The 13,067-nt window shown below is 43.6% G+C and overlaps 1 protein-coding gene across 2 annotated transcripts in view; it reads right to left on the bottom strand.

Moving 5' to 3' along the window:
• The window catches only part of dym (dymeclin), a 71,412-nt gene that overhangs the window by 24,643 nt on the left and 33,702 nt on the right, over positions 1-13,067 (bottom strand). The gene's annotated exons all lie outside the window — the stretch shown is intronic.

Here is a 13,067-nt window from a genome sequence, read left to right as displayed (position 1 = left end):
AGGTAGGCAGGACAGCCCGGCTGTAATGAGGATTGATTGTGCGTCTGGAAGATGAGGCGGCTCTCGGGGCTCGACTAGACTGCCTAGCTAGACCTGCTTCACTCTGTTTCTGCTGTGGCAGGCCATAATTAGACTGAAAGCGGGGACAGATGTGGGAGACAAGCGAGTAGGAGGAAGAGAAGGCAGAGCGAGGGAGACAGCGACGAAAATGGAAGCATGGAAGAAGAGAGCGGAGCAGGAAGGGAGGAGGGAGGGTGTTGATGGAGAAAGTGAAGCGAAGGCGATGAAGAGGAGACAAAAGAAGGAAGAGGAAGGAAAAGAGTAGGAGTGAGGGATGCCTGGTGTTTGTTCGCGAGCTCTGCGCCCAGCTTAATGAGATTAGCCTGGCAGGAAAAAAAATGCCACACTGGGGAATTCAGGTCACATGAAAATAGGCTAGCTAGACGTCTGCCTGGCTCTGTGTGCATGTTTGTCAAGTGGATGAGATTAAGAGGTCCATGGTCTACTTGAAACCCAGACAGGATTTAAATATAATGGCTCCTCCTCCTCCACTTCCCACTCTCGCACTTGTTTTTCCCAAAAATATATCCGCCAGACGACCAGAAAACACCTGACGTGTTTGTACGACTGCACCAAACCATCGGGGCCTTTCCCTTTCTCTCTCTCTCTCTCTCTCGCTCTCATCCATCGCCTCCTTCCTCCAGCCGTGTGCTTTTTTTCCCTCCCAGCCTCCTGCATTGTCATTTAGTCGCAGCCACTCACGCTACTATTTAACGTCTTCTCTCCACCCAGGAAAACACAGGCTTCAGACATGAGCTGTATCATTAGTCTCACTGATCCTGCCCCATTTTACCAGTTTCACCACTTACACAGACCTTACAGGAAGCCTCTGTGCGTGTGTGTGCGGGTGTGTGTGTAAGCTTTTCCATTTGTCTGATTCTGCCGCTAATACTTGAACATGCTGGGCACAAACGTGTTATGTCTGCAGGTGTGTTTGACCTTTGCTTTCTGTCTGACAAGGAAAATTATAGTCTGCAGATGCAATCAGTGACTGGGAAGGACACTGCAGGCTCTACTATCAGGGTGTGTGCGTGCGTGTGTGTAGCTGCCGTATCATAGGCATGCATGTTTTTGTGCAAGTGTTTTTGTGTGTGTGTGTGTGTGTGCGGACAGGGTGTTTAGAGACACAGACATGCAAATCCCTGTAAAGTAGGAGCTGGCATCATTAAACCAATAGCTTAGTGATTCAGTGGCTGCTCGGCGCGGGCTGTTGCAGGGCAGACAAACCAGACGTATTAAGAAAGAGCACTGACAAAGACAACGGCAAGGAGATAAACACAGACAGATACTCGGAGAGACAAAGAAAGGGAAGTCAGAAACAACACTTGCAGACACGCTGTCACTTTAGAAGACAGATTAGTCAACAGAAATAAAAGAATCTTTTATACAATGAAGGGTAATAGAAAAGAGGGAAGGTTTGAATAAGAAGAAGAAAGAAGGACAGCATTAAGAGAAGAAAAAAAGGCACCACGTGGACAGACAGTGAGGGTCAGAGCGGCTGGGTAGCGACAGACTGCCCGCTCTTTTGGGATTTTTTTTTTTTTTTTTTAAATAGGTCATTGTCTGCCCCGCATTATGGTCCCACAGCTATGTCATAATCACACCATTTTGTAGAGCATTGTGCCCAGGTCAGCCTCTTATTACCCCACAAAAAATCCTTTGTTGCGCACACTCACGCAGAAGGGGGAATAAGACAGTGAAGTACAGCACCGGCGATGCACTCTGCTCGTCTCGGATCTGTTTAGGAAAGATTGCGCTGGAGAAACCGCTGCATCACCGTCTGTCTGCAAATACGATGGACTTCCCCTCCACACACACACAACTTATTATGAGTGTAAACAGGCACCCTACTTCTCAGGGACTTGGCTAGCGTTATTAGCAGGAGGGCTGGCTGATGTCGACGATGACGCGAGTGATAAAGATAAAAAAGATGACGCCAGCGGCTGCAAACGGAGCTCCGGCAGGAAAGGTGGGCAGTGCTAATTGATCTGCTGCTGGCTGTGCTCTGTTGTGCCGAGCCTCGATCAGGAAAAGACCAGGGCGCAGCGGGGCTGCCCTAATTACCATTTGGAAGCAGACAATCATTAGGACCCCTAGAACACCTGCCGCCTGCAGGGGTGGCTCTCCTGCTGCCCGAGAATGAGCACAGACAGAGACAGAGAGACGGAGGAGAGGAGATAAGAGGCCGACAGAGGTACAAGCTAACAAGCAAACTAACAGCTACGCCTTGCAACGTTTTTCAACACGCAAGGTGAGGGAAACATCAAGAGATAAGAGAGGAAAATGGGAGGTTAGCGAGTAAGTCAGCTCTCAGCAGGATACTGGCTTAATGAGTGGCACACAAGGGGACAGACTTGACATAATGAGCTACATAAAAGGTGGCATCAGTCTGAGAATTTGTGAAGCGATACCTCATTTAAGATCTTTTTATTCAGTGGAAACTTTTAGGAAGACTTTGAGTTTGGTTCATTTAGTTCAGGTGAAAAGCAGAAACATTACCAAAGTGTGTTAATAAATCAGGGAGCTTTTTAAAAGTTAGAATCTTGAAGATTTCTGAATGTAAATAAATGTCTGTCATGAGGTAACACAATGATGATTGAGCCTGGGGCCCACTGATGAAAGCCTTTGTGTTTGCGTTATTGCAGACTAGGTGTCAGTGGCGATTTTTGTGGAAAAAAAGGTTTCGCCCATTCTACATTCCTACAACACCCAGCGTGCATTGCGTCCCTCCCTTTGAAAGGCACGCCGAGCCAGAGACACTGAAGTGAAATACAACTGTTTTCCAGTCAAGGACATTGATCGCTGCAGGCAGTGGCTCAGAGCGGTGCAGAATCTGAAATACGACGAGAATATAAAAAAATCTTCAGGTCTGCAGTCTACATTCCAAACCTGATGATTTTGAACGAGACATCGGAGGCGGGCGTCCTAGATTGAGGAAGTGTAGTTTAGCGAGCTCTCTGCCTCCGCCAGATGATATATTTTACGTCTTCTAGCGGAGGTTTTCCAGGGCCTGTTGGAGAAGCGGATAGCATCCTCCAAAGGCACAGAGCCAAATTGCTTTTTTTTTTTACTACCATAATGGCATTAGCTCCCCATAATAGCGTGATAGGACTGAGGTTGAAAATCAGCGAACTGGCCCTTTAAGCGGCTGCTTTTGCGGTCTCTGCAAGTGTTGCGAGTAAACAGTAATCTATTAAGGCTGAACAAACAAAGAAAAAATGGATGACTACAGATACAACTTCAAGAATAAGTGAAAATCCAAAGAAAAAGAAACAAACTCGACGCTCAGATGAAGGCAAAGTGACCGTCAGCGAGGAAAATCAAGAGTTACAACCAGAGCCAACCGTGGACGTCACATGCAACACTGTCTGGATATCTGGGTTTGTGTGCTTCCGCAATTACCGTTTATCACCATAGGTGGCGCCAAAGAGAACAAATCTGAGATATTCGAGATTAGCACTTTGAGCCATGCGAATGTGTGTGTGAACCTCGACTTAGAAACACCAGGGTGTATTTAACGAAAGCTTTAAAAACGGTAATAAAGTGACTTTTACATTATTTGCATCTCTGAATAAAAAGGACTTAAAGCAACTACAGTCATCATTTGTCTAATATCATTCATTTTGATGGGCTGATACTAACAGGGACTCAAATGCTACTTTGACATGTTACAGCTACTTCTCAGTACATTATGAGATCTGGAAATCCATTCAGAAGAAGCAGATATAATAACAGTAGCAATAATCCTTATTTCACACTGCCAGACTCCACACAAAGAGCCAGAATATACACATGTAGGCAAATACATTCAAACTTTAAAATGGTATGAAATTGAGAAAAGTTAAATGTGTAGGTGCCCGTCTCTCCCCTCTGGGTGTTTCCACATGAAATGACAGGAAGCCGCGCGTGTGTGTGTGTGTGTGTGTGTGTGAGCGAACTGTACCCTCTGATTTCAGAGAACGCCGTACGATAATGGCCATCCGTCTCGTGGGGCGGATTGGTTCTACATCAGACGACTATAAGAAATGTGACAGGATAATGTTACACTCGCACTTCAAATCAGTCCTACTTTCAGGTACGGCATGTATGAAGGGAGACGCGGATGTCTGTGCTTGTACGTGGTGCTGTCTCAGAGTCTCCATCAGCACCGTGGAATTACATGACATGGACATGTCATCGTAGGGCGGGGTGATGAAACATGACATATGTAACTTAGACACTGAGAGGTATGAGCAGAGAATGTATAAGCTCCTCTTATATGATTGAGACACACAGAGGCTGCGCTGTTCGCAGACATAGTCATTACATATTAAATATGCAGAGAAGAGAAAGATCAAGAAAGTATGGAAAAGCAGACTGGAAGAAAGTTACTCTTTATACAAGATATATAACTACAATTGCCAGGTTATTTCCCAACAAGGATAACGCTATACTACCTCCCATAGACTGTATAAAAAGATGGACGACATGACAGCTCCCTTAAAGTGAAGCCAAAAGATTTCGAGCGCCCCCTGCTGACTGGCTGCAGTATAGGTCATAAAGCCCGCCTCCTCCATGTTAACAGATGGGACATGAGTCAAACTATAAAATCAAAATACACAACAAATACATTTTTCTCAAACATGGTTTCTGTCATTATAGTTAGTTATATTCGTGTTGATTTACGTCCTAGTTTTAATTAGTTATTTGATGCTGTAAAAAGGATGATTGACAGCTCTGCTGACAAATCCGGCTCCTGCAGCCGATCTGTTCCGGATTAGCAGAGTAGAGGAGGAACAGCGAGAGGAGACGTAACTAAAACAATCACTACAGTCATTAAAGTTTCATATCTGGGAACGTCTGCTTCAGGCCAACACAAGAAGCTGTTCTGCTGTTAAACACGCCGACGTGCGGGATCCTTGCTGTTTTTTCGCTAAGTTAAGTGTGTGTGGTTTTGTTAGCGGAAGTGGCTACGGCTGCTCCACCTGCCGATCTCTGCTGTGCAGACTCTGGCTCCAAATGACGTCACCAGCACAAGATGGCAGCGCCCGCCACGGGGGCTATTTTGGCATCAATTATGTACAACGGGAGCAGATGGAGATGAGTCGTCCATCTTTATATACAGTCATTGCTACCCCAGATACCGGAACTGTCAGTGTAAAAGGGGCTTTAGAGTAAAGTGCTACCACAGCAAGATACTACCTAATACTACTGATATACATATTATTACTTGTACTGGTGTGAAAGTATATCAACACCTTTTTTCTTTATTTCGATGAGCACATAATGAATTTAACGTCTTTTTAATGGTTACTTCGATTTTTAAGTGACACAAGTGAGAAATTTTAGAGTTGAAAATTTAACTCTTGCGTGAAACTTTGTTAAATGTTGAAACTGTTTCTAAATAACCTCAGACATAGTTAAAGGTCCACCATACTGCTATTTGTTTTTGGCTAACCGCCGTCTGTATGTGACTGAGTGACAGATTGAGTGAGTGAATGAGTGAGTGACGTTACTTTCAGAGCCAAATAAAGTAAAAAATAACAACAACAACGGCCCGGGAAACACTTCAAAATAAAAGCATTGTGTACTAACGAGGGGAGTCAGAACTCCAGATCAGGCTTTTACTTTGAAAAAGCATACCGGAAGTGTTGAGCTGCTTTACTCTGCATGCCTGTGACTTTTACTACAGGAAGACATGTTAATATTGCTGTCAGAGATCAACAGGACTCACCTGATCCGGTCAGCCACATACTAGGTTTTGACCTAGTCTTGTTTCTTATTGGCTTGAAATATGCACCGATATATCTGTAATGAGCAAGTATCTGCTCATACATCAGTCGAGACGATTTATGTGTGCGGCCTACATGGGACCTTGAAGGCTGCATTAAGCTGTTAGTAGAGGATGTTTGAGGCATCAACATAAAATACTAAACAAACTCAAGGCAATGACATTAACGTTCTGATGGTAAAAATGGCCTCTTCTCCCTCACACACTTCTGAGAATGTAAAACTGTAAAGACACTACTACGATTGTTGCCTTCATGAATAGTTGTGGATTTTGCAAAACAATTTTGTAGCCTATTAAGAACGCGGCAAATTCCTGGAAGGCCTGATAATAAACAGAAGGCATAATGTTTATTATCTGTTGATACATCCTCAGGCTCTGCTTTTTCCCTAAACAAGAGGAATGGTGCTACACAGCTAATGCATGTGTCTACTCGGGCTATTAAAAAGAGATCACAGATTGTGACTCAACCAGTGCACATAAACACATAGACAGGGTGGTCCAACATGCTTCTGGCTGTGTGTGTGTGTGAGTGAGTGTGTGTGTGTGTGTGTGTGTGTGCTGGCAGGCTCTTCCCAGAAATGTGCAACAGTAAACAGACTAAGAGGCACAGAAGTAACATTACCACTACCACTGGCTGGGAGCATAAACAGTGACACACAACGCAGGGCATACACACAACACAGCGCATACTTTTTATGTGTGTGTGTGCGTGTACGAGCAATGTCCCTGCACATATCTCAAAGGGCAAGAAAAAACATCTGCAATCAAAGGTGCAGAGGCTGCAGAGAGCGGCCCTTTGAGAGCCGTCCCGCTTGGACTGGGAGCCTCTGGTGTGTCCCCCGGGGGGCTCGAGGGGCCCCGACCCTTCACTCTTTCTTCCCTGACACTAACCAGACACAGCAGCACAAACACACACAAGGATGGGGGGCGGGGGGGGGGGGGGGTGTTCTGTGTGTATATATGAGAGAGAGAGACAGAAACCAAGAGGCAGACATAAAGGAGGGGGAGGAAAAAGAAGGAGACATTAACACATAAGCAGAAAGCAGCCAGCTTTAACACACAGCTTAGAGCGTTTGACGACGGTTTCTCATATCCTCCTCTCGGTTTCTCCCTTGTAAAGAGAGCAATTACATGTCCAGGACAATCCCACATAAAACAAACATTAGCTCTCTCTCCAGAGCCAGGCTCCAAAGCCAAATTACATTGGTTCCAGATGCCCATCACACACCCTCTCTCTCTCTCCAAACTCCCCTCCTCCTCCCCTCTCCTCTCCTCCTGCTTGTTGCTCCTCTTTCTATTGTTCTTTTCTTTTTTTTTCTCCTCATGTTTTACTCCTCTTCATCTCTCCCTATGGATCTCTAAACCTCCTCCCTTTTCCGAGTTAAGATGAGGTTTTGTGAATAACACCAGAGCGGGCTGGTTTCAATTACGCTTCCACTAAAAGAGGAGAGGAGGAGGAGGAGGAGGAGGCATGATGAGACTTTTTGATGAATCTCTGAAACCAACGACGGACCTTAGCCGGCGTGTGTGGTCATTATAAGTGGACAGATAAGAAAAGATATGCACATAGTTTTATGTAAATGGCGGTTTAAGATTCACATGGATGCCAGGAGATAAAATAAAAGACAGATGAGCTATTGCTCAGCCTGTAAATGATGTTTGCAACCATTAACTTCTGTTCAATAACCGTCCTTTTGTATTTGCCGTTGTATTAAATATTTGACCAGCTGTGTATTTTCATTCATAATCTCAGTCCTCTACTGAAATGAACGAATGAGAAAGATATGCGTCTTAAATTTAGTCTATATGCAAAGACGGTTTAAGTGCTCTTTGTCAGACACATTCAGAACTCACACACGTTACAATCTTTACGTTAATTCTGTCGTTTATTTTAGTCTCTACTGAAATTATCTGATCATCAGAGCACAAAGAATCTTTTAAGGCCCCGTGTCCACACAGCGCCTTTTTCTGGCAGGAAAGCGCTGGCAGGGCGTTTGGGACCACTGGGATGAAGGCTTGTGCGGTGAGAGAAAAAACGCTGCACGCGGGGTTTGTTTCTGTGGCAACAATACGTTTAACTTACAACACAGCAAACAACAAGCTCACAACGCACAGGGTGATAAAAGCACAACACTTAGAAGTTATTTCTTAAGTAACAAGACGAGGTCAAAACGTAGTATGTGGCTGACCGCTTCAGGTCAATGCGTGCTTTTGTGGGCAACATGGGAAGTGTGGCGTGTGCGGGACGTGTTCATTTTCATTAGAAATGCATGAAAACAGATGAGAGTCTTCACGTTGCTCGCACGACTCACGCGCCGAAAAATGAGCTGCACGCAAAATACATGTTGAAAATGAATTGTGATGAGTCCTGTTGATCTCTGACAGCAATATTAACACCTCTTCCTGTAGTCAAAGTCACAGGCATGCAGAGTAAAGTAGCTCAACACTTCCGGTATGCTTTTTCAAAGTAAAAGCCCGATCTGGAAGTCTGACTCCACTCGTTTGCTCACAATGCTTTTATTTTGAAATGTTTCCCGGGCCGTTGTTGTCGTTTTTTTACTTTATTTGTAACTTTTCCAGGAACTTATTTGATCGATAAAGTCACTCACAGGCTTCTTATTGCAGTTCCTGCTGCTAAGGTCCCGTTTCTGATGTAAATAAGATCGTTTTCTGTTCAGACCAACCCACAGAAACCTTTAAAACAAAGACCCGAAACTACCACTGGAGCGTTGCGGAGGACAGCAGACGAGCGGCCCCGCCTACTTCCCGTCTACTCTCTATGGCTCTGAAAGTACAGTCACTCAATCAGTCAGTCAGTCAGACCCCAGTCAGACCCATGTGTAGGGCTGACCCTGGCAGTCAGTCCTACACATGGGTCTACTTAATTTTTTATGTCATAGTGAACTCAATTTCTCTGTTTGTGGAGCGTTGTGTTCGGCTCAGGGAAGTCATGGTTGGTAGCCTCTCAGTCTGAGAGCATGATTTAGTCTTTTAGTTCTCGTGCCATTTAGAGTTAAATTAACCATAAAGCAGGGCTTGCTTTTGGGTGTGGTGACCTGTCAATCAAGATCTACGTTTCCTTTCTAGTATCCAAATATGGTCACTTCTGGCTCCAAGATGGCAACAACCATGTATTAAGTTAGTCCACAATATAATGGTGGCTACATCCACTTTTTTTTTACAGATGATGAATTTTTTACTAAGAGTGGGACAAAATATCGCAACATATCGTTCTGACTCGTGCATATACAAATATACGGCGCTCCCTTCTCTGCGATTTTGACTCATCGCGTCACTACTTCATGACTTCTTGCGGTGGGGCTTGTGACATGAATGAGGATAACGTGAATGGAAATTATTATCGTTATCGTGGCCCACGTACCCTGCGATTCCCACCCCTATTTTTCACTATGCGACTTTCCTTTCTTGGCTAATAAAAACAAAAACACTGCGGTAGATTTACAATGAGCACAATCATTGATGAACAGAATTGAGCCTGAATGTCCTCTTCTCTCTAAACTCAAGGTTTAATCAAACACTCAAAGACTACAACCAAGACGTTTACTTCCACATACATGAAGGGAAACCGATTCAGCTTACATAAGACAGCTGTCCACGACATCACAAAGCTAAATTTGTATCTCTAGCTTGCTTTATGTGTGCACAACTTAAACAATACAACATTTTTGCTGTGAAGTGCAGCGGCGGGAATCCTCTTAGACATGGGAACCAATGTCAAAGTGAAGTAGTCTAGTCTAAGCTCGAAGATAACGGCTGTATCAGGGAAGTTGACCAGCTCTGTCTTTAAAGTCTGTGACCCAGACGGGATGTCAGACACTATTCGAGGAAAAAAAATCCTTGTTGTAAAATTCCCATGAAATAATCATAGTGGAAATCTTCCTCACGCCCTTGAGCAAAAACTTAAAGGCAGGGGTGTTGTTGTGTCGTAGACATAACACTTTGACCTCTGTATATGCGTGTTATTATCTTATTATTGTGTCACAAATGTTACATCCACTCTCTGTAGAGAAATGCTGGCAGGACGGATGTTTTAACAGAGATTTAATCATCTATGTTTTTTAGACATATACATAATAGGCATTTACGCATGTTTGTAAATAAAACTGAGCATTAAAACAAGCCCTGAAGGAAGCAAGCATCAAAACATAGATGGATAATTGCATTTTCTATGTTTATGTGGGTGTGTGTGTGCGTATGTGTGTGTTTGTAAGGGGCCTCATCAGACAGTCGCTACACGGTTGAAGGAGCACTCAGATACACTCACGTTTCCCCAACACCTTAGGGCATCTGTGGGGACCTCCTAATATATCGCAAACACACACACACACACACACACAAGTATGTTTACGCACACACACACTCACTTGGAACCATGCAAATCTAATGAGACAGCCAGACTGAGACGGACACAGACTTGACTAAAGGCAAAGGTGCATGAATGCAAACACAGACAATTAAACAGTACAAAGTCAACAGTCAACAGAGCGCACTCACTGGTCAGACGCCGCGACTGTTAGTATCAACAACACTTGACTGGGAAATCATCATCATGGAAATACATCACGATGAATTTATTGGTTTAAGCTCCGCCGGTTACTGTTAAGATTTCAATTTCAGATTAACGCTGACGTTTCAGAGAAATTTCAATATCACTTCGGTGCCGCTGTGAGTGACTTCCAAACATTCAATTTTCTGAACGCTCGATACTTTCATCAAATATTATTCTACAAGTGGAGACTCCATTTCAGAGCAAATTAAATGTGCGCGACGTGGGCTGGGAAAGTAATGAGAAGAAGACAAAGGGTTGGAACAGACAAGAGCTGCAGACTGATGCTCGACAGAGGGCCCCGCAGCAACAGGCCTTAAATTTGATGCTTTCCAAGCGACTGAATATGTAGAAGCGGCTTCAAGCTGTGCAGCACATCCTCAAATGAAACCCGGCGAGTGTCTGAACTGGTCTGCGAAACTGCTGCCAGGAGCAAAATGTGGAGTTTCTGCAGACGGATTCAAGTTTGATAGCATATAATATGATGCATTTTTCTTATTTACTACAGGCAATAATGTTGACATACCGTAAATTCTCAAATAAGCCGGTAGTCAAATAACAGCCGGTAGTCAAATAAAAGCCGGCTCTCTATAAATAGCCGGGGGTGTGGTCGGCAAGAACAAATAAAGGCCGGCCTCAAACACAGTCAAATCAAATCATTCATAAATGTTTTTTTGAATTATTTATGAGTGATGAAAAAGAACCTGTTTTTTCCTGTGATTTACTTTAATGGGTCTTACCTTTGCCAAAATTTCAACGTCATGATGCAGATTAGTAAAAAGTAAAAACAAAGCTTTGTCAGGTCTGACCTCAAGACGAGGAGAAAACTACTTTTAAAATGCTCCTTTGTTCAACGGAGGTCGAATCGATCTGATGCATTCATGGAAGTCGGGAAATCTGAATGCTCAGCAGCTTTCGCGACACAGCGTCAAGGGAGTTTATCTCAAGTTGAATTTTAGATCAAGCTTAGAGCTTTAACATTGATCCGGATAGAATCAGGTGGATCACAGAACAATGAGGCTTCATACTAAAATATGAACACATGTACAGAGGGAATTAGAAATAACGGCTCGTCTCTAACATAAGCCTGCTTCATATACAGGGCATGGCCAAAAGGAAAAAAGGCACCACCTGGATTTAACTCAGCAAATATACGGAAGAGGATTAGGGCCACTGAAAAAAAAGGTCCAATAATTTTTTTTTAACATTTTTTAACATTTTTATTCTTAATAATAATTTAATTGGACCTTAGAAAATAAATAAATAAATAAATACATTTATTGGACCTTAATTTTTTTTTTCCATTGGCCCTAATCCTCTTCCGTACAAATAGGTAAGAGCCTTCCATTGGAAAATTACTGCAGTGATTAATATGTTTCAGCTGGCAACAAGTTATTTAACCCTGACTGATGCAGTGAGTAGCTTCTCATTTCTTAAACAACCAGAAGTCGGAAGACATATCCTGTGGTCGTGGAAAAGATGGTGCAAAGAAAACAAGAAAGAAGATGCTGAAACGACTAAAACTGGGTTAAGAACTGTCCAGCGCATTATTAAAACCTGGAAGGATAGTGGTGAACGATCATCTTCGAGGAAGAAATGTGGTCGGAATCAAATCGTGATCGGCGATCATATAAACGTTTGGCTAAATCAAATCGTAACAAATCAACAGCAGAACTCACGGCTATGTTTAATTGTGAAAGTAAGAGGATTTCCACACGCGCAACGTGAAGAGGACTCAAGGGATTGGGACTAAACAGCTGTGTAGCCTTAAGAAAACCGCTCATCAGTGATGCTAATCGGAAGAAAAGGCTTCAATTTGCTAGGGAGCATAAAGATTGGACTCCGGAGCAATGGAAAAAGGTCATGTGGTCTGATGAGTCCAGATTTACCCTGTTCCAGAGTGATGGGCGCATCAGGGTAAGAAGAGAGGCGGATGAAGTGACGCACCCATCATGTCTAGGGCCTACCGTACAAGCCTGTGAGGGCAGTGCTATGATCTGGAGTTGCTACAGTTAGTGAGGTCGAGGTTCAGCCCAAAAAACGAGGTCAGCCGACTACCTGAATGACCAGGTTTTTCCATCAATGGACGGGCATATTCCAGGATGACACTGCCACGATTCACCGGGCTCAAATTGTGAAAGAGTGGTTCAGTGAGCAAGAGACACATTGACTGGCCACCACTGAGTCTAGACCTTAACCCCATTGAGCATTACGCAGCGGCCCGACTCTCAATACAAGATCTTGGTGAAAAATTAATGCAACTTTGGACAGAAATAAATGGTGTGACATTTCATAAGCTTATCGAAAGGATGCCACGGTGAATAAGTGCCGTAATCAAAGCGTGTGTGTGACTGTGTGGTACCCCCTGCTGCTGAGGTAAATAAAGGCCCCGCCCACTATTTGAGAATTAGCAGTAAGCTGATAAATGACACACCTGAGTGACTTATTTAATAAAAAACAAAACATATTGATGGTTGCAGCTTTGAATTTAAATCCTATTATGACTGCCTGTTTTCTAAACCATTCTAAAATATATAAAAGTAATGTGACCTCACACTGCCTGAACTGGCCCAAACGCCTTGTTACACTACTGTGCCTTATCCAAGCAGACATAATTTGGCAAACACTGCTCCTCTAATAATAATAATAAACTGAGTGCAGACAGACAGA

This window comes from Semicossyphus pulcher, unplaced genomic scaffold (assembly GCF_022749685.1).
Source record: "Semicossyphus pulcher isolate SPU_LCO1_2020_fin unplaced genomic scaffold, fSemPul1.0.p SCAF_22, whole genome shotgun sequence".
NCBI classification, from domain to species: Eukaryota; Metazoa; Chordata; class Actinopteri; order Labriformes; family Labridae; genus Semicossyphus; species Semicossyphus pulcher.
The sequence above is the reverse complement of the archived record's forward strand: the minus strand, read 5'-3'. Positions and strand labels throughout refer to the sequence as shown.